The sequence below is a fragment of the Podarcis raffonei genome, chromosome 6 (assembly GCF_027172205.1).
Source record: "Podarcis raffonei isolate rPodRaf1 chromosome 6, rPodRaf1.pri, whole genome shotgun sequence".
NCBI lineage: Eukaryota > Metazoa > Chordata > Lepidosauria > Squamata > Lacertidae > Podarcis > Podarcis raffonei.
In genome coordinates this window covers 61,617,145-61,637,821 of record NC_070607.1, presented here as the reverse complement: position 1 = coordinate 61,637,821, position 20,677 = coordinate 61,617,145, and the positions used below count along the sequence as shown (strand labels likewise).

Sequence of the window (20,677 nt, the reverse complement as noted above, 5' to 3'; positions counted from 1 at the left end):
TGTGAACTGAAAAAGTGTTCTTTTTTAAAAAAATATTTTTTATTAAGGATTTTCTTGCTTTACAGAAGTGTAGTGCCTCGTATTTTTTCTTCTTCTTCCATGTAACATTTTTACAAATCCGTTTCATTTGTTGAGGCATTAGGGGGAGAAGAAAAAAGAAAGAAAAAAGAAAGGGGGGTGGAGAGAGGGAAGATGGATGGGGGTGGGGTCGGGTGGCCGTGTTTCTATTATGTTTAATGTATGTAGAGTTTGGTGTCAGCGTTGCTTGTGTTGTTCACTTGTGTTCCTTTGGTGGTGAGAGAGGTTGGGGTTGGCCTAGGGTGTGATTGTTTGCTTGTGATTGGCTGTGGTGATCTTTGTTTTCGTGTGTGAGTGAGGTGAGTGTGAAAAAGTGTTCTTGAAAATTTGCAGTTATCCAGAGTTTGTGATGCAGTCCTCCTAACAAGGGATGTGTACAAAAATGCATACTACATATTAGGGGAAAGACTGTATTAACAATGAAGATATTGTTGAAAATAACATACAAAAATGCATATGGGGAAACTGCATGAAAAATGTGTTTATTAGCGGGAAATTTACACTAAAACGCTGATAGATTGTCTGGAGGATTTGCTGTTTTAAAAATTGCAAATTGCTGCAAAATGTGGATAACTGAATTTAAGACTGGGGGAAATGAGAAACAGAGAGAACTGAAATTGACAGAATATTCCATCCCTAATGTGGAGCTCCATCTTTAACTGGCACCAAAAATGTCAAGGGAAGCCTTACATTAAAGCAATCAGATGAGGGAGTTAGCAGAGCATGGATTACAGAGTCTTGGTAGTCCAGGTCCCAAAACAACCATAGCTGACAAACTGGTCATAGCTGGAAATAGCTACTTGGGTCTGCAGAAACATGCTGGATCCATGAGCCCCATCCACTGCAGGCTATCTACCCAATTCCTCAACACAAGAACCACCAACCCACAACCCCTCCATCTTGTTGAGTTTCAACTTTAGTTTATCATCCAGCCCCATGAACATAGCCATTATTGTATCAGAACTTAGTGTCAGCTTTAAGATTTGACACAAAAGCCAAAATGATGAAGGCGCTCCTCTTCAGCCCAAATCCTGGGACATACATATATATGGAACTATGTCAGACAAAGGGACGCGGGTGGCGCTGTGGGTAAAAGCCTCAGCGCCTAGGGCTTGCCGATCGAAAGGTTGGTGGTTCGAATCCCCACGGCGGGGTGCGCTCCCGTCGTCTGGTCCCAGCACCTGCCAACCTAGCAGTTCGAAAGCACCCTCAGGTGCAAGTAGATAAATAGGGACCGCTTACCAGCGGGAAGGTAAACGGCGTTCCATGTGCTGCGCTGGCTCGCCAGATGCAGCTTGTCACGCTGGCCACGTGACCCGGAAGTGTCTGCGGACAGCGCTGGCCCCCGGCCTCTTGAGTGAGATGGGCGCACAACCCCAGAGTCTGTCAAGACTGGCCCGTACGGGCAGGGGTACCTTTACCTTTACCTTTATGTCAGACAAAGGCTGGAGACAAGGAAATAGAACCCACTTCATAGCTTGGCTTGGACAAGAAGAACACAGTAGGCAGGATCTGAACACCAAGGATATAATTCAGCCCCTTTGGGCAAACATTGTTCAGACAGCATGACATCTGGTACTGAATTCTTCTTCAGTAATAGTAGTAGTAGTAGTAGTAGTAGTAGTAGTAGTAGTAGTAATAATAATAATAATAATAATAATAATAATAATAATAATAATATACTGCTCTATACCCGGAGGTCTCAGGGCAGTTCACAGAATGCATGAATGCATAGAAGAGGAAGCAGGATCTTAACTTCTGGCTCCTCCTCTCAGCCTTCATGTGATCTTATGCACAAAATCTACACAAGTGCAAGTGATACACACAAAGCATCTCTCTGCACACTGTGTGCATGTGTCATTTGATTACACTGTGTACAAAAGGACCTCTGAATACATGGAGGTCCCTTCAGTAGAAGAGCCAGGCAGCAGATGCTGGGAAGAGGGGGGCAGCAGTAAAGTTTTAAGAGAGGATGGAGCTTTGTATGCCACACAACTTGACCTGCATCTCCTAAGCTAGCCTACTGTCCTCAGGTGCACTGTCCTATCACCAGAGGCGAGGTAAGACACAGCTGCCAGCCTGTTGGCTTCTGTACATGGAAGGAGTGGGGAACTATACCCAATATGGAATCAGCTTCCACATTTATGGTGCAGGAAAACTGTAGTGTGAAAACTCACTTACCACTTCAGATCGCATCATGTTTTGCTGTATGGTTCCCCCTCCCCACAGCAATATGTGTAATTTGGATGTGCTTTTCATTGGGGAAATGGTGCAAGACTGGGGGCTGACCTCTCTTGCACACTCTTTCACATGCACAGTCCTACACAGATTCAAGCCATTCCTGCAGCTGTTCTGTTCCAACCGATTGCTCACTCAGTGAAGGAATAGATACAGCACAAATTTCATAGGCAGGTACAGTGGTACCTTGGGTTACAGATGCTTCAGATTACAGACGCTTCAGGTTACAGACTCCGCTAAACCAGAAATAGTACCTGGGGTAAGAACTTTGCTTCAGGATGAAAACAGAAATCGTGCGGTGGCAGCGCGGCGGCAACAGGAGGCCCCATTAGCTAAAGTGGTGCTTCGGGTTAAGAACAGTTTCAGGTTAAGAACGGACCTCCAGAATGAATTAAGTTCTTAACCCGAGGTACCACTGTAGTTGCAGTGATGATTTGCCTTGCGTATGTTACATTTGCTCCCATTTCCAACCAAAAAGATCACTGAAGAGTCATCTGAAATAAAAAAGTCTTTTGGGGTGTACCAGCAGATTCATCACTGCCCACTCCCAATTCCCATGTTCAGAAATTGTTAGTGAATATATTTAGATCCTGCCTTTCTTTTGAAAGAATAAGAATCCCCCCTCCCTAGATAATTACTTACTTACTTACCTACCCTGCCTGCTGCACAAGCCACTGGGCCCTTTGAGACAAAGTCACCTAAGATAAGAACAATACATAAAACTCCATAAAATAACACAGCCCTTAAAATATTCCATACAGCAACTCAACAATAATTCGCTACATTGCAATTTATTAATAGCAGCAGTAACAACTAATTGGTTTGTCTCCTCCTCCAAACGTCCTCTGAAAAAGGTGGGTCTTAACCACCCTAAAGCTATCAACTTTACAGTTAAGAAATGGGGCCTCAGGAGGGTGGGAGTTCTTGGTGGGAGAGGGACCACCACTGAAAAGGCTTGCAGCACTTGTCATAGTACTAGACCAATCACTACCTACATTTCCTGTATAGAAAGATGGATATCTAGCAATATTTTGAAGGAAACGGACAAACGTCTGTAGTTAAAATGTGTTAGCTTTCTTCTGCGGCACTCCTGTGCCCACTTTATTAGGGAGGAAGGCTTACTTCTGAGTAAGCATGCATCACCTTGCCCTGTTCATTTCTCTACTCCCCCTGCTTAGAAATCTGGCGGGAAAATACTATTTCCCCGTGTTGTATTGCACCTACCCACCGCACCTTTGCACTCCCAGGTGTGTCTGTGTTTCCTGATTTTCGTACAGGAATTTCCATCGAATATGACACGCCGTCGTAGCTTAGCTTGACACTCGCCTATATGGAAACCCTGAACCCTACATTCCATAATCGCAAAACTCTCTCCCGAGAGACTTTCAGCATAATGTGCAACAGGCCGGAAGGAAGAGCCAGGACCACCCTTCCCCCCCCCTTTTTAAGGCTGCGATCCTGCGGTCACTTCCTTGGGAGCCTGCCTCCCGGGGGCACTTGCCGCAAACCTTTTGGTGGTATGGGTGGGGGGGACAAGGAGAAGAGTGAAGGAGAGAGGGAGGTTCCCCCTCCCCTCCCTCCATCCCCAGGATGATGTCCCACCTGTGGCAACGCACCTGTGCGTCTGTTTTTACCTGGCCCAGGTCGCGCGGCTCTGGGATTGAGCCCCCTTCCCCTTCTTCAGGCTGCCTTGCCGTCCCCTCTTTCGCCCGCCAGCCACGGACGCAGGAGCCGGTGCCAGCCACCCCGATTCTTCCTCTTGAGCTCTGAATTCTGTTGCTTTTCCACTGGAGTTTGGCTTTCTGCTCCCTCCCTCCTCCCCCCGCCCCTCCACTCCCTTCCCTTAGGAGCCAGCGAGGACCCCCCACCCACCCCCTTGACAGGTAGCATCCCTGCTGTGGATGAATGGGTGGGGGGGCGACAACCCCGGCTGCGGAGCTATTCCAAAACATATACCTGCTTCCACACACGCCCACCCCCAAAAAATCATCCCCGTTCCTTCCCGATCCAGCCAAAATCTCCCCCCTCCCTCCGACGGATTCCTTGATTTTGCTTTGCTCTGACGTTGCCGAGGAGAGAGGAAGAGGGAGAGAGAAGCGGGCGTGGGGGGAGTTCCAAAGACTGCAGCAAATTGGGGCAGGCCTGGGATCTGTGGGCGCTGGCCGGGGAAGGGTTAATCCCCGGTGCCTGTATGTTAATGAGCTCCATGGTAATGCAAGGAGGCCGGCTTTCGCGGGCAGGCTGCTGGTGATGGAGAGAGGAGGGAGGGAGGGAGAAGGAGCGCCGTGCCAGTCTAGCTGCTGTGGTACTGGCAGAAAGCGAGCGAGAGCGAAGCGCGCGGAGTGAGCGAGCGTGAGGGAGAGGGAGGGAGAGAGAGAGAGAGAGAGAGGGTGGGCGGGAGCGAGAGGGAAACGCCGAGCCACATCCATGAAGGAAATGACAGCGTGAGGCAGGCGAGGCAAGGCAGCCCTAGCCAGCCAGCCAGCCAGCCGCCGCCAAGGGGAAGCCTGCCGGGGCTCGCCGATGCCAGCCCGGAGTCCGAACGGATCCCTGAGGTGGCCAAGCCCCGCCAGCCAGACGAGCGGGAAGCAGCCTCGGGCACCGCATCTCGGGCACAACAAGCGGGCGAGGCGCGCGCCGGGCTGCTGCCGCGGAATGACTGACTGACTGACTGACGCGCGGACTGAGTGCCGGAGGGGCGGCAGGCAGGCAGCGGCTCCGTCAGGCAGGAGGAGCCGCCGCGCGACTTTCGGAATACAGATCCATGCCAGGCTCGCCGGGGGTTTCATGAAGCCGGGCTGTGTGTGGATTACCTCGCCGTAATTCCGAGGAGGGAGAGGGCGACGGGGAGCGCCCGGGGAGCGGCGAGGCGAAAGAGTCCTTCTGGAGCCTGGGTAAGTCCGCGAAGGCTGCCCACCGCGGAGCCCGCGCCTTGCCCGCCAGCACCTGGTTCCCGCCCCGCTCGGCTCGCTCTGGAGCGCAGCAGGGCAGTCTGCTTTCCTTATCGATTCTCGCCGGGTTTATGTTAAATATGATGATGGTGGTGGCTCACCAGCCACTTTCCCGCCGTCGCGGCGGAGGGGGGGGAGGTGTCGCCTCTCTTGACAGCGGGATCCTAGTCGCCGTGCCCGCTCCCCGTGGACTTCCGCGGGACTCGCTCCCAGGTTGGAAGGGGGGTGTTGCTGCATGTAGAGGATTGCAAGCCGTCCAGGCGCTTCTCCCTTGGCGGGAAGGGTGGCTCGGGGGTTTGCCTTTCTAGCCGTGAGGACGCAAGACAGGTGCGTCTCTGGAGCCCACTCCCCTCGGGCCGTCGACGGCGGCAGGAGGTCGCTCCCCAGATCTCTGGGATCGCTGCTTCCAAACGGGCTCGATCTCTTCGGGATTCTGCTGCTCCTTCCGGAAGCCCGCTCCGCGTTTGGCGGAGGCAAGTGCGCTGGAAGAAGCAAACAGGTTCACCCTCCCGAAGAAAAGTTCCCACCGAGAGAGACTTGGAAGTGGTTTCGATTTCCCTTTGGAAACGTCTCTCCCAGTGTCCCAGCAGCTTTGGGGGGGGGCGGGGGGTATGACTTTGTACCCATGGTTCAAACCCTGCAGAGATGGTGATCTCCCCCCCCCCAACCCAAAGTTGCTTGCTTAATAGAATATCCCACCGCTGAAGCTTTTCTGTCTGCTGCATTCCTCCTTATAATGCGGGTACCAGCCTCTCTGGGACCCTCTTTTGCAATGTGGCTCGCTGCAAAAGTTCGTGTTTCTAGAGACTGTGGGTTGTTAAGTGCTGCCGCAATAACTCCCAGTTAGATGATGAAGTCCACGGAACCACAGTGAACAGAGAAGGAGTTTGCGTGGTAAGGAAAGTGATAGGATCTGCTTTGGTTTGGGAATTCTGCAGGTGAGGAGGGAATAATAAGGGATACATCCAATTAGTAGACCATTGAAACCAATGGACTAAAGTTATGCCCAATCATTTCAACACGTCTACTCTGAGTATGGTCAGCATTGGAACTTACCCTGTGAATGCCCCCCCCCGTTGTGTTTACAAGCGTTCTCCCAGGATTTGTGTAACTTGTCAGTAAAATGGGTCACTTTAGCAGCTCTGACTGATTGTGGGTTATGAGCTCTCATTGACTGGGCTGCCTCATTGATGACATCGTTCCACCAAGTTAAGTCAATGACCTACTTTTTTCTATGGTCAGGAGACTGATATAACTATTCAGCAAAGACCAAATGCCATTCAAATCCTGCAACGTCAATACCTTCAACACTTAATTTCCTTGGTATCCCCCTTGGCCAGCTCCTCCCTCCCTCTATGAACCTGCAGACTTTTTATAACACAGTGTTTTGGTATCATTCTGTTAAAACTGAATGAAAACAACCAGTGTAGACTTGGGAAGTAATATACAGTTGAAAGTGTTGTGCAGTGTGGGTCTTGAAATGGAACATAATAGCAAAAAAGTGATTCCTTGCTCCTATGGACCCACTGCAAGAAGATGAAGGTAACCCCTATTTATTCGCCATTCCCTGAATCACTATTTTCAGTGTATTTATTTGTTGAGTCACCCCATCCCAGCACAACTTAAAAGAGGTTTGTGCTGTGGAAAGAGGTAACAGATTCTGTTTCAGAATCTGAACAAATTCCAGAAATGTAATAGACACTTCCTTTCTCTCTTGACACACACACCCCTCATCCCTGATCTAACCCTGCCTGATACTTCTCTTTAACCCTGTAATCTTCTGAACTCCTCAGCTGAAGAATATGAATTTCCTAGAATACAAAATTTAAACAAAGAAACAAATCCAGCAGTTCCAATCACTCTGATGGTAGAGAATAAATGTTTTCCTGCCTTTGGCTCTCTCTGTTTGGCAAAATTACATTTAACACAGGACAAATTGGCTTGCAGTGCAGCAAAATGGAAATGGCATTTGGAATGGGTTTTGTGGTGGAGACACAGGGACCACAGGGTTTTTCAAAGGTGTCTCCTGTAATCTGAAACCCCCTGTGCTGAAAGGAGCAATGAAGAACTTTCTGCTTGGTTGCAAGGTTTCTTGAAGGCTTCAAAAGTTTTTTTTTTGCTGCTTTCAGGCTATAGGCATCCCTCATGTTCCATTGCAGTGTTTTGGGACTTGCACTGAGAAAGTTGCAAACAACTCTAGGGAAGTCATTTGGATGCCAACATGCAAAACTCCACAAAGCCATGGTGCAAGTAATTTGCATGTTTAGCCAAAACTCCCTGTAGTATTCTGGTACACCAAGGAAAGTTATTCATGTGAGTGATCCCCCCCCCCGCAACCCAGAACTTCATAACTGCAGGTACACATGACTGTCTGTTTCTGCCCACTTTCACAACTGTTCCCAAAGAGAACTATCTCCTCAGTAGCATCCAAAAGGCTGTCATCCTCCACTGGCAAAAATAAAGTATTACTCTGTTGTTTCCACTCACACTTTAACTCTTGTCCTGGATCAATGTGTGCTAAAAGTTCACATCTTCTACTCTTTTTGCAAACAGCATTTTGCCAGTCTACCTGCCCATCTAATTCTAAGCAACTGAACTAGTAGGGATGTGTCCTCCTGCTTTCTCTCTTCTGATATTTCCATTCAGTCCCTGGAACATTTTACTCCTTTGCCTGTCAGGCATCCATAAAAGAATAATGGTAGCAGCAGCAATAATAATAATAATAATAATAATAGCTCCCCGCCTCTCTCCCAACCTGAGCCAGTGGGTGCTCTTGAGACAGGCCCTTTCCCCCATTTCCAAACACTCTTGATTATTCAGCTAATCTTTATTTCATGGGCACGTTACAAGAAACACACAAACAGAGGGAGAGAGAGTGGAAGGCGGTGACATGTTTAAAATACACAAGAAAGGCGCTGGCAGGAATATAATCGTCCTTATTCTGCTGATATGAAATATTTATGGCTCTAAGTTGCGGCGAGGTTCTCTCCCCCTTCCCCCTTCCTCTTTGCAAACCTTTCAGCACCACCCCTCCCCTTTCTGCCTCGGTAAAAATCATATTTAAACAATTCAGCACGGGGCCCTTCATTCTTACGCTTTACCCCCTCACCCAGCTGTCTCTTCGTGTAGCTGCTCACAGCTGTCTACACGCGTAGCCGGGGGGTACAATGTACTTCTGTCCATCACTACAAATGGGAAAACCAGGAATTGCTAGCCAAGCTACTAACCAAATCATAAAGAGACCCACGCATTGTGTTACAGTCTGTTAACTAGAAATAATTCACAACCATCCATTTAGCCAGGCCTGGGAAGGAGGGGGAAGCCCCACACACCCTCATTTCCCTCTCCTTCCTTCATCCAAGGTGCCTGTATTTGATAGCCAAAGCCTGCTTACCCCCTTGGGCATTCTGTTATTAATTCATTAGATCTGATCTTTATTTTATTTTATTTTGCTCCCTCCTGGTATTCTCCCTCCCCACCCCCACCCCCTTCTCACAATTCAAACAGTGGTGAATGGACAAAACTCCCTCAAGGGAAACATTTTTTCACTTAGTTACAAAGATTTCATGGCTAATTAGAGTAAATGTGGTTTTAAGAGTGTTAATCTCTTAACCAGCTTGGCTGGCAGGCCAGGGCGCTTACAAAAGGAAGAGAAGGATGAATAGAGGAAGAGGGGGCTGCTTCTCAGGCTTCCACCATTATTGATGACAGTGTCCATCCTATCCAATAAGAGCCCTGTAGATGGTCAAGTTAGGCCCACCGCTCCTCTCAGTGAGGGATCCCTTCATAGAACAGGGCTCTGTCTTGGTGTGGTTTGTATTTCCAGCCCTCCCCTGCATGACCCCAAATTAGTGCCTGTGAAACTTAAAGCCTCAGAGGCTGAGGCAAAGGAAAGAAAGTTATTTGTCCTTAGAAAAGAGATTTCTGGAAAGCTTCGATGATAATAACATCAGAACAGAAAGAGGATCAAGGCAGTGTATTCTACTTGGCAGGTACAGGCTGCTGCCTTTCGTTTTTTATGGGCAAGTTCATCCAATGCAGCTGAAAAAATAAACTCTGTAGGATGTTTCCCCAAGCTCCACCAGCCCCAACTGGTCCATGGTTAGGGATGATGGGAATTGGAGTCTGGCAATGTCTGGAAGGGACCACAGGTTACACATCCCTGTGCTATATATAGCCTATGAAGTGTGATGAGAGGGAGGGTGCTGACATATGATCCAAAGACTTCTTCTCTGCCAAACATTTTGCAGAGAAGTTTTCTGAAACAGTTGAACCCTCCCCAGTCTCTTCAGTGGAGGCCCTTCACCCTCTTGTCTCCAAAAGATGGATCTGAGGACACAGAGACAAATAAGGAGAGTTGTTTGTGTGCAGAATCATTCCGTCTCTCCCCAGCGTATCAGTTTTGCTCCAAGGTCAAATGTATGTTAATGATGGGGAGGTGAGGCAAGTGCTTCCAATTTTTCTTCTTCCTGACATCGTTTTCAGATCCAGAAGTGTTAAGGAGGGAAGGGGGGAGGAAAGAAGGAAGAAAAAGAAAAAAGAAATCTCCCTGTCAAACCACTTTGGCATGAGCAGGAGTTAGCTGTGGGGTGGGATTTGTTTGTTTGTTTGTTTGTTTGTTTGTTTGTTTGTTTAAAATAAGGTTCCTTCTCTGAAGCAGATGGCTGCTGCCAGACCTGCAATCCATCTTCTCCTTGATACCATTTTGACATAAGACCCAACACTGCACTAAATAAACTCCAGGGCGCTGCAAGCCAAGGACTTCTGAGCTTGGCAAAAAAACAAAACAAAACCAGAGCCACTGATTAAGAATGCTCTGGATTTTCTATTGAGCTTCTTGTTTATTTAAATGCGCCTGCCTTTTCCTTTTCTCTATGCTCAAGACATCCCAAAGTTTTCTCCAGTGACTTTCATCTTTTCGATTTTCACATGAATGGGTTGTGAAACCTGCAGTGCCACTTTTCCCCACTAGAGGGGGGCTCCTGCAGATAAAGGTTGATATACTGGAAAGTAGCTTTTGTATAGAGCAGTGGGTGGGTGGTAGTGGTGCCGGGAGCGGGACACTCTGCTATGATCATGCCACTGTTCAGAATCTGCTAAAAACCACCCAGTCTTTTCCTTCTGTATAGCATATGGTGAAGCAAGGCATGCCTGTGCAGTTGTGTGCTTAAAATGTGATATACATCTGGCCTGCGAAGTCCTAGCTGTGAATGGCAGTAGCAGTATGGGGGGGGGGGAGTACTTGAGTACTTGAAAAGCATTCCTGGTCATGAACCAGGTTGATGTTTTCTCCCCTCATTTTATCAGGGAGAGAGACCTGCTTTCAGAATCTTCTCAGCATGGTTCCATCTTTCTATCGCCCCTGCTGTGGCTGGAATGTAGCTCTGAGAACAGCCACAGATGTTAGTAAAACAGCATTAGGAGGACTCTCAGAAATATAAAAATGCAGCAACCCAGAAAACCGATGTCAATTGTGAGGTCTCTCTCTTTCGTTCCCTTTCTCTCTATAATCCAATATACCTTGCACCATGTCTGCTCCGCTGCTGCTGTTTTGCCTGAATTAGGTCCCATCCTTGTGCTTCATTGGCTGGGAGAATATAGTGCGGCCTGACTCTGTTGGCAAACAGGGATACTGCTGGCATCTCTGTGGGATGGTGCATGCCAGCAGAGGGGTTCTGGGAAAGCGCTGGCCTCCCTCATTCCAATCTGATCGAGCCCAGCTCGTGTTTCTGAGTTTAATCTACTCTTCTCTTTGGGCTGAAATTGAACTGGGGGGTGAAGGTGGCAGAAGGGGGGTGGCAGGTGGAGGCTGGAAATATGAAAAGAGAGATAAATGTATCGTGTTATGAAAGTTTAATCCTGCTTTGCTGTGGCTAAAATTACATTCAGGGCTGGAGATAAAAGGCATCGGAGTAACATTATAAAAAGGCCAGATCATCTTAAAAGGCAGAGCGATAGCGAGCCCAAGTCAGACAAGCCATCAATCCAATGCTCACACACAGAGGCAGTTCTCCAAGGGAGCGGAGAAGCAAATGAGGTGTGCTGCCGGTTCCCTCCTGCCTAATACTGCTGACTTGCTGCAGTGGGAAAAGAAAAGGCACTTGGCTCTGAATGTCCATATCTGAGAAACGGCTGACCGGCTGCCTGGTGTGTTGCTTGTCGGCCACTTTCTTCATGGGCTGGAATGGGCTGGCTGGGGGAACCTTGAACAGCAGGATCTCAAGGACCCCAACAGTGCAATCTGGAGACGATTAGCCGCACTTGGAGGATCACAGAAGGTTGAGAGGTCTGTGAAGTTTTGGCACATGCACGATGCTGCTCAATAAGGCACACTGGAGTGAATGTGAACTATGGTGGAAGTGAAACATTGGAATGCTGTCAGCAGCTTGTGTGTTTCAATAGATGGGTTGCACAGGGGACCTGAGTTCAAATGCTGCTCTCCTTAGATCCGGTGTATATTTCATATTATTAAATAGCAACCCCTTTGCTATTGATTAGACATTTGGGAAAAGCAAAGGCCAAACCAGTTCTTTATCTTTCTTGAAGCACATGCATTCATCAGCCCTTTCTCCACCTGCCACCAATGATTTCATGCTGTTCGGGTGCTTCATGTGTTCAGTACCTCTGAAGTCCTCAGTGACTCCTTTACATTGAACTTTCGGGGTTAAGGCCGGGAAAGAAAGCGAATTCAACCCAATATTCTTCATAATGTTGCACAAATGGTTAATGACCGATGAGAATGAGAACTCTGGGAGAAGAGGAGCCAAATGGCAGTTGGTATAGGCCTTGCTGCATTACTTCTTTTTGCTAAGGTAGAGTGTCAGCCAAGAGAAGAGTTAATAAGCACACTCTTTCCCTGCAAAACAAAATTCAAAAATAAACACTTGAGATATAACTTATAACTGGTTCTCACCTCCATATTAGTTGGAGTTTCTGTTTATTGGTGGGGATGGAGCAAGACTAGTCAAAACTATTTACTGCCTGAGGCAATGAAAAGACCGTGCTGCCCCTTCTCCCCAATTCCACAAGCTGAATGAATCCCATTGGACTGGAAGTTGAAGGGACTGGAGAAGACAGAAAGAAGCTTTGGGAATTGTCACCATTCAGCTCCCATAGTGGCCTTTCTCTCCACACACCCCAACTGCCACCACAGGAGCATCTTGCCCTGAGGAGAGGGGAGAAGAAGCAGTAACAGCTTTTTCTAAACAAACAAGTTGTCTTATCCATTCTATTGTAACTTTATACATACAGTGGATCCTTGGTTTTCTAACATAATCCATTCCAGAAGTCTGTTCGACTTCCAAAATGTTTCAAAACCAGGGATCAAAGGGCTGTCAGCAAGTTCAATGGGGAAAATTGAGAAACACGCCTCGGAAGCCGTTCAACTTCCGAGGCATGTTTGAAAACGGAAGCATTCACTTCTGGGTTTTTGGCAGTCGAGCGTCTAGGTATAGTTTCTCTTTCTAGTGTCTTCTGACCAGTATCTCTTAGTTCTTTCATGACACCTAACACCCTTTTTGCCCAATCCATATCACCAGTATATAGAATTATCCACCCTCCCTTTCTCTGGCAGAAAACCCCACATACATTTGTTGTGTCCAGTTTTAGACTGTAGTTTTCCTCAGCCCACCCTGAGGTAGCATTTTCTGTGCATCTGCTCTTCTTGTCCTTATGCTGAGTTTCCAACAAGTCATTTCTGCCAGTTTTCCTAGCATTCGCACCACTGATTTGAACCCATAGACCAGTGTTTCTCAAACTTGGGTCCCTAGCTTTTGTTGAAATACAACTCCCATCAACCTGACAATTGATCCTACTAGCTAGGGATGATGAGAGTTGTAGTCCAACAACAGCTGGGGACCCAAATTTGAGCAACATAGCTATAGACAGAAAGTATGAGGGAGAGCATCATTGTAGTAACAAGTGTGGTTTTCCCCTCACAGGCAGGCAGGCAGGCAGGCAGGCCTTCTTCTCCTTTGAAGTAAACTTCAAGAAAGTGAAAGGTGACATCTGGATAAATATTACGGTGACCTCTCACCTCCCATTCCTCCTCCAGCTTCGCCTTTCTTATCACTCCCTAATGAATCCATCAACGTGGCAGCAGGAGGGAGAACAGCTCCTCCAGGCCAAAGCAAATTTTATTCCCCCAGCACCAATTTCCTCAGGGGTGGGTAAAGGGAAGAAGTGTTCCAAATTTTGAGGAATACTTCAGTTATTTTGAAGCCAACATCCAAACAGGAAAGGAAAGTCTCCTTCCTAGTTGCCTGGAGTGACCGGGAGGCTGGGCGAGTGTGAGATAAACATTTATTTTATTTTATTTTTGCAACATCAAAGCACTACTGGAGTGAGGCAGTCTGTACTCCCCAAGCTTGTTGAAGGCAGCTGAGGTCTGAGGTTATCAAATACTCAAAGTTGGCTCTTGGGAAAATCACTGTAATTTTGTGATAGTGTTGTTTTCTCACCCCGTCTCTCTGCTCTTTGCAATAAATATTTGAAAGCTAGAGTAGATGGGGCTTTTAAAATATCAGCAATGTTCACATTGGGGCGCCTTGGTCCTGAGCTTCTGGGGGATTCCTGTGTCATTCACAGGTATGCAGGAGGGCTTTGTTCTTTGCAAGTTTTGATATGAATTCACCTGATCTGCACCTCCTGGACTAATGTGCAGACTGGAATGCAATTTACCCTACAGATTTTATATTTCTCCAAATTTTGAGATGCAGCTCTTGACTTAAAAAAAAATACCAAACTGTACATTAAAATGCATATTTTTGGGGCAAATACATTTAGAAATGTGTACTTACAGAGAAAAATACATTTAGAAATGTGTATTTTGTGAGAAAATATGCATTTATTGTTTTTGTATAGATTTAAAAAACACCTCTGATTAATGCAGAAATGGAATGAATTTATGAATGAACACATGTGAAAATGACTGTTCCAGCCACCATATTCATGGGGATAAAAATGCATCTAGTGATAGTGCAAGGCATAGTTCTTCCAACAGCGTAAGGCAATGCTCTTCAACTTTGTACCCTCTGATGTGTGGGCTAAACTGATTGGGGATGATGGGAGTTGAAGTCCAGCAACATTCGGGGACCCAAAGTTAAAGAATGATGATGTAAAGGGCTTTGTGGTATGGAATCAAGGCTGACGGTAACTGGACTAAGATGAGACTATAAGAAAAAGAAAGAAAAGGATTCAGGCAAGACTATTGAATGTGTTAATACCAGCAGCAAGAGTTAAAATGGTCCACTCAGGAAGGGCAGCAGGTGGGTGATTGGATAGGAAAGGTAGATTAGGATGGAGGACAAGTACTATGCAGGAGCAAGGCTGAAATGTGGGAGCTGATGGTGGGTCACAAGGGAGAGCAGATCAAGGAACCATCCAAAACAGAGAGAAAAACATGACAATGATAGTGGAAATATAGGGAGCTTTTATAGCAAGATCAGGGATTCACAAGGTCCTAGCTGAGACTTCCTTTACTGCTTGCACCCCTGAGCTGCTTCCACGAAATTTGCTTGGATCCTACACCCCATGTTCTGGAACATGATACTCCACGCTTACCCAGGCCCATTCCTCCTGTGATTGCGACTGTTCTATCCCTCATAAACCCTGACTTGGATATAAACAGGGTCTGTTATGATCACAGTAAACCCCTCAACAATCATGTAAAGTAGATATTATGATACCCCCTACAGATTGGTGGGTGCTGAGTCTACAAGAGAGATTAGTTTGCCTAAAACCACTGAGTACGTTCATAGCTGAGATGAGAGTTAAACCAATGGCTTCCCCACTCACACACTTAGCTGCAACATTGCACCAGTTCTTATCAGCTGCTGGGAAGCCAATTTTTATGTTTCTCCCTTAAAGCACCAAGCAGCATAAGGCAGCCAAACTCCCACTGCTCTTTACCAGTTTTCAGGAAGCTGAGAAAAACAGGAAACTTCTAGGGAGCAGTGCTTAGTCACAAACTGTTCTACATATGGAGGCTTTCAAGGAAGCTGACCACTGTTATGTACAGGCCTTAGCAAGACGCTGCTGACTCACCTTGGAAAAAATCATTCGGGTTATTTCCAGAGGTGATCTCTTTAGGAACAAATGCCTCTGGGAGATGTTTGCATGCTTGCTTGAGACTCTCTATATTTCATTACTGGTCAGTTACCTTATTTGTAATCAGGGAATCCTATAAAATCCAGTAGAGGTTTGCCTTGCCTCTTCAGTAAGTAACACCGGAACTGATCTTCCTCTTCTACCTTTCTCCATAAGTCCCCTTTCCTTATCTGCCTTTGTCTTTCTAAGCCTGATGGCAGCTCCCCCCTCTTTTAAAATTGGCATTAACTGCTTTGGGGGATATTGTTTGAAAAGTGAAATATAAACGTTGAAAATAAACTGGAAAATGGGGGTCCCTCTAAAGTTGGAAATCCTTCTTTCTCACCTAAAGTTGTTCAGTGCTATGTAAATGGATAGTCTGGCATTCGGGTGGGGGGAGGGGAGACACATTAAGAGAGTGAAGGAAAAGATCCATACCTGTCAATTCTACCACTTTCCAAATGAACCCAGAGCTTCGCCCATGGGAAGTGGAAACACATTCAGTAGATCTCATTGATCTGATCTGTTACGGTTAGATGAACTTGACCTGAAAGTGACATCGGGTCAATGAGATTTACCAAACAAAGTCTTCCGCTTCTCATAGGTCAGCCCTGTGGTTAACCAAAAGGCAGTCAGGTTAGCACCTCAACATTTATTCCTACCACTCTACTTTGATCTTTGCCCTAAAAGTGGAAGGCTCAGAAAGACATGGTCGCATAGGGTCTAGGCATGCAGCAACAGATTTACTATTTTGTTCCAAACCTCACCGTGCTAAGCATGGAATGTATCTACAGCCAGAATAATTAGCCTCTGAAGCCCTGTGTGAGTGTCTCTGGGAATTAATGGCATCTGGTCCCCATAGCAGACTTCTTTAAAATGCTGTTGAATCCCAGAGCAGTAGCTACTATTCTCAGAGGAGAGTAAATTGAAGGGAAGTTTATTTAGCCAGCATCAGGAGCAAAAATACTGCCACCTCTATACAGTTCGTGAATGGAATGGACTGTAGCAGTTTAGAGGACCTAAGATTGCTATATATGTCCTTGGGTGGTGGTCTTTTGCATGTTCCCCAAGGACAGATGTATGGAAAGAAAGTCTGTCATTCAGCCTCGGTGTGATTATCACTAAGGTTGCAATCTTATGCACACTTAACTGTGAGTAAACCTCAATAAACACAGTGAGGATGTACTTCTGAGTAAACAGCATTGAATTATGATGAACAGCTCACACTCTTCAATCCATTCCTCCCTGCTCCTGTTCAGCTGTAATGTTTTCTTTTAACAGTGTGAACATCCCCATCTTTTCTTTAATGCATTTTAGTGCTGTTCAGATAACCTACTGCACTTAGACATAGAGTGCCGGAGAAATGCAGGGCATGTTTTAATGGCTCTAGTGCAGGTGTACCAGGTTGCTAATGAGACCTTAATGTCGGTGGCATCATCATTGCCATGGAGAGGCAAGGGGACAGCAGCCAAAGCACGCTCCCTTTAACTGACATAAATGATCCATTAAATATTGCTGTGTTGTAGGCCTGCACAACTTGTGACCCACCAAGCCAAATGCCCTGTTTTTTGAAGTCTCAACTGAAAAGCAAAACCAGGAGATTTATCAAAGCCCATAGTGGACTGTAATGTGTAGACAGGGAGTTGAACTTGACTTAGTGCATCACACAGTGCTAATCACTGCAAAAGGGAAGAATGCCATGTTACCCTAGGATAACCCTCTTGTTACCCTCTTGAACCTTGAGTCCCCAGGTGTTGTTTAACTACAACTCCCATAATCCCTGGCCATTATCTAAGCTGGTTGAAGATGATAGGATTTGTAGTGCAACAACAAGTTTGTATTCCAAGTATCCAAGAACACTGCTCCAGGAAGTCAGTGCCATAATTATATTTGTTTTGAGCCTTGCCCCTGATACAGCCTGGATCATATTTATGGCCTTCATGCAACACACAGGGTGAAGTGTCCAAATGGACAACATTGTGCTGTCCTAGACACATTCACCAGCACATTCCTCATCACACAAAAGTCCAGCTGCATCCCTGAGGATATCCTTCAAGGCAAACTTTTGGAAAGTGCTAAATGTGGTTTATGGTAATCACCACTAGAGGACTCACAATTATTCCATAAATCCCCCCACCCCAGTACCCACAACTTTCATCCTCATTACCAAATGTTTCAGTGGAAAGAGCCTGAGCTAGGGAATCCTGTACATACTTTGGCTGCACCTTTGATATCATTGCAATGGTAGACCTAATATTGCGGAAGGCCTTTTTTCCAGCCATTACCCTCGATCTAGAATCAACCTGGGAGCCTCTGGAAACATGAAGCTTGCAAAGCTCAGTGTGCTGCTACAATCTGCCTGGGCTGATAGATGCCAAGACTGGTCCATGTCAGCTTTAAAGCTGTGTAGCAATGGCAGAGAGCCTGCAAACCCAGTTAAAGAGCAAGCCTAGGAGTTCTTACTTGCTTGGTTGCTCTCTGTGTAATAATGTTCTGATCGAAGGGCTTGTGCAATGCAGCTTTTCAAAGCATAGAAATCACATGGCATGGGCAATTCTAGTGCATCAGTTCCACCAAATAAATTCTCTGACTTGGAGGTGGTCACACATTGTGGCAGCCCAGGCTGCAAAGCACCAGAACAAATTTTTGGGAAGATGCAAAGACAGCTGCTGTTTAAGGACTCCAAAGCCTGTTTCAGTATTTGTTCAAAAATGGATAAATAAGTAGAATATGCCATAGGGATAGTGGACCAGTGTGAAGTTTCTTTCTTTTCTTTTTAAGTTTAGAAACCCCGATTGATTTTTATTTTATTTTTTGGCCTAAATTTTACCACTCTTCATCTAGTTTTCAAGAGGCAATAGTTGGTATTTTTGTCTTCCCAACCCCCAGCCCACCTCTGAAAAGGAATCTAGGCTTTAGTTGGTTTTAAAAAGATTATAGTACTCTGGTTTTCAGATTTAAGGGTCCCTTATAATTGACATTTAGTAGCCACATCTTCGGGGACGTGGGTGGCGCTGTGGGTAAAAGCCTCAGCGCCTAGGGCTTGCCGATCGAAAGGTTGGCGGTTCGAATCCCCGCGGCGGGGTGCGCTCCCGTTGCTCGGTCCCAGCGCCTGCCAACCTAGCAGTTCGAAAGCGCCCCCGGGTGCAAGTAGATAAATAGGGACCGCTTACTAGCGGGAAGGTAAACGGCGTTTCCGTGTGCGGCTCTGGCTCGCCAGAGCAGCGATGTCACGCTGGCCACGTGACCCGGAAGTGTCTGCGGACAGCGCTGGCTCCCGGCCTATAGAGTGAGATGAGCGCACAACCCTAGAGTCTGTCAAGACTGGCCCGTACGGGCAGGGGTACCTTTACCTTTAGCCACATCTTCAAAAAGCTCTGCCAAGTACTTTGGAAATTTTGTCTCCATTAGGAGAAATTGGCCTGTGCAGCCCACAGAAGCTAGAAACTACCACATCTGTGTGCAGCAGAGAATAGACATAAAGGACTCCTAGAGATTGATTTGAGGGTGTATTATGCTGCTGTGTTGTTGAAGTTTAAGCAGGTCTTTGACTGGTTCTTGCCAGGGGTGGGAGGCTGCCTGCCTGTGTGAGCCACAACTGAGATTTCTGAAGGAAGAGCAGAATAAAAGTGCCATAAATTACAGCCCCATAAGAGATGTGGACATCAGTCGTTACGCATTTGTTACACATTTTTGTTCCCTGCATTTTCTCAGCACTGAAAACATAGTATTTTGTTACTAAGGAACATCAATTCTCCTATTGCACAGAATCACGTTGTGCAAGTGAGGCTGAGCTGGGCTGCAGAACATATATATAAGTGCTGAAGACAGCTTCTGCATAGTGACTATGACATCAGTAGTGATAAGCAGAAAACTCTCCTCTTCCCACCAGTTTTCAGAACTTTAATTGTTCAAGTCTTCCATAGCTTTTCAGTCATCCAGCACTACCACTTTTTTTTAGAACTTGAGCCCGAACAACAGCAGATATTTTAATTTAAGCAAGGGCTAAGGTCTTGAATTGGTTTTGAAAGCCAGGGAACATGTAAGGTCATGATTAAAAATAAACAAACAAATGTGCATCCTACTTTTAGATGGACACATCTTAGGTGGGATGTGGAGTGCTTTGCTGTCAAAAACATGACCAGGTCCACACTTGTTTAGTTTCAGCAATGCTACACCATAAAGTGTTCTCAGGCTACTCATAGCTCCCACATAGCATCTAATAATAAAGGAAGTTATCTCTGGGCACATGCAGAGTGTACTTTCATCATCATTGAGTAACCATAGCTCAGGAATTAGAGCTTTCTCAGATCAGAATGTATAGCTTCTAGGCAGGTTTTTGTGCCAGAAGTTTTCTCTGTAACAATTAACTACTGCATACTAGAATGTTTTTGCATCGGCATTAATTTAGCCAGTAAATGACTGTATGTTTGAAAACAAACATCCTCTAACACATCTGACACTAGTTCCTTCCTCTGTTTGTTTAAATTTGTTTTTAATGATGAAAAATTGAAATGAGAAAACTCACAAAATACTGACTCATAGATGCGGTCATCCCCAAACGATTCCTTCTCAGTTCTGTGATAAGCACCAACTGTAGATAACAACATGCTAAATTGTCTCATTATCAAACTACCTTTCTTCTTGTGGATCAGTTTTTCCTATCTAAACTTTATTATGATGGTTATTATTTTTGTCTGCGCAACACTGGGGATTTTATAACTCTTCAAAAATACTAAAAATACTAAACGCCTGGGTAGGCTTGCATTAAAAATAGAATTCTCCCGATAAATATGCCAAACACTGACACAGGACCATCACTACTGTCGTTTGAGCTGTGGCAGTGGAGGCAGCACACACACACACACACTTATTCTTCATGTACTGGCAAAGTTCAGCAAAATTACATAATGTGGACTGTTGGCTCTAAAAGCAAGTGAGTTTTGACTAAGCAACAGGATGGGAGAAGTGTTCTAGGCATTTTGGAATGAGGCAGGTTTTCCTGTGTTCCTGTGAAGAACAGCCCCATGAACAAATATGCAGGTTCAGAAAGATTTATCAGCATCCCAGGCTATCCTGGATTCAGTTTCTAGGGCTAGATGTAGGAAGGAAATGACTCAGTGGCTCTACAGGCCAAAGCAGCTTAGAAACTGACAAAAGACTGAAATGGAGCTAACATTCCCACACTTGCTTTCTTTGAGACAAATGTAGGAAATAGTGGTCCCACTTAGCAGATCCCAGACCATCCAATGTCAGAGTCTGAACTGTGAGACAAGAACAATGTTTTACTTTAGCCTGTAGGACTAAATGGCAGCTCTGTCGTC

At 46.1% G+C, this 20,677-nt stretch overlaps 1 protein-coding gene across 6 annotated transcripts in view; it reads left to right on the top strand.

Annotated features, from left to right (window-relative positions):
• Positions 1-4,633: 4,633 nt before the first annotated feature.
• Positions 4,634-20,677, top strand: part of PLXNA2 (plexin A2) — a 397,866-nt gene continuing 381,822 nt past the window's right edge. For 3 of the 6 annotated variants that reach the window (XR_008331159.1, XM_053393447.1, XM_053393446.1), the window contains exon 1: positions 4,661-5,210. The gene's annotated coding sequence lies outside the window, so the exon portion shown is untranslated. Of the gene's footprint in view, positions 5,211-20,677 lie in introns of all 6 variants that reach the window. The other 3 variants (XM_053393449.1, XM_053393451.1, XM_053393448.1) reach the window with 3 other exon arrangements.